This window comes from Rhyacophila brunnea, unplaced genomic scaffold, assembly GCF_057557595.1.
Source record: "Rhyacophila brunnea isolate RB1 unplaced genomic scaffold, BYU_Rbru_1.0 scaffold_87, whole genome shotgun sequence".
Classification (NCBI taxonomy): Eukaryota; Metazoa; Arthropoda; class Insecta; order Trichoptera; family Rhyacophilidae; genus Rhyacophila; species Rhyacophila brunnea.
In genome coordinates, this window is record NW_028233358.1 from 661064 (window position 1) to 662856 (window position 1793).

The window sequence follows — 1793 nt, forward strand, 5'->3', positions numbered from 1 at the left end:
AACTATATTGTAATCACAAAAAAATTATCTATATCTTTTTTTCAGCTATTACTACATTCAAAATATTATTTATGCCTAATAATATCCCCGAAAATTCGTACAACTGAGAAATGAACATATTGAATACCGATTCTTACGGATGATAGTTAGAAAAAAAATAAAATTTAATATAAAAACAGCGAATTCTAGTGCTAATTTTTCTTATTTACAAAATATACAACTAAATCGATAGGATACAATCGGTAGGTTGTATTTCTCCATTCAATGCACATAAATCAAGCCCACTTTACAATTTTAACTTATTAGCACAAATAATATTTTTTTATTACATTATTTTTTATATCGTGTACAATCAATTTGTGCCAATTTTTATCTGATGTAAGTTTCTTATCCGATTCTAAGTTTAAAACAAGCAATCATATTCTTTCCGATTATGCGATAAATTTTGTCCATAAAATGGAAGCTATCGGTATATTTATATAAGCTATAATTATTAGCATATATACCTAAAAGATACGGCTTACAATATTACAAAAAAATATTTATTATTCAGGTCGTAAATTCGTATTATACCCCCGAAATGTTACTTATTTTACATACATAGATTTAATGGCACATTAAACATGAATTTTTTATAAGTAGAATACCATACAGACTTTTATCGATATTTGCAAAAAATTTATACATTTGAAGGATATTTGGTGCCGAAAAAAATTTCAGACTCGATTAATAAAAATTCAAAAAATAATTAATGGTACATTTACTAAAATTATGGTTTGAAAGTATAAAATATATGGCTATTTTACAATTTAAAAGGCTTTATAAATCTTTTTCAGTATAAATATATCCATATTTAGTGTTTTGTTGAATGCAAGCTTGTATTAGACATCTGATCTGATTAAAAAGAAGTCAAAAATATTTCTAATTCGAGACCTTAATTTTTTTCATTTCTATCTGTTTCTTTGAAAAACATCATTTTTGGGCATAAAAAAGATGAATTCGACATTATTGGTTTTTAGTAAAAATTTTTATTTAAATATATTTAATTTAATATCTAAAGAGAAAAAATATAAGATGTATATTTTTTTAAAAAAAATACTTAGAAATATTTTGAACTAAGTCAAAGAATTCATAATGCAAAAGGTAACTTTGATAATAAACCATATAGAAGTAATTAAATGGATAATTTATGATCGGAATATATCATAATAGTTTTATTTTATTTTAAATGTGAATAAGAAAATTCCAATGATAGCTACGTTTTTATAGGATATGATAACATTCAATCATTTTTAATACGGAAATTCATCATAAAATCATGTAATTGTTCATGAGCTTGTGATTCAAAATGAATAATACGATCTAGATAATATCGTAAAAAATATAGTCCAACTAGGTGATATATTATATATATTTTATCAATGAAAGTTATTTTAATCATAAAATACCATGAATAAGAAATTCATATAGTTTTATCAAAAAACTTGGAATCTAAAAAGAGAACCAAAAACACAAAAAAACCAAGAAAAATGGGTACCTTAACAACCTAAAGTATTTAAAAGTCAGATTTATTCAAAAAAAAACGTAACAGGTTTTATGTTTTCATATTCCTACATCAAAATTTTTTATGTAAATATAATTATAAAAAGCAAAAAGATTGCTTAATCAGCATAATTTAATTGTTGTTATTATACGAGAGACTTCATTTTTTTTGAATGTGTGTTATAGAATTTATACTTACAATTTTTGTCAAATATTATCTAATCAGAACCTTTTTTTTAAGATTATTTGAT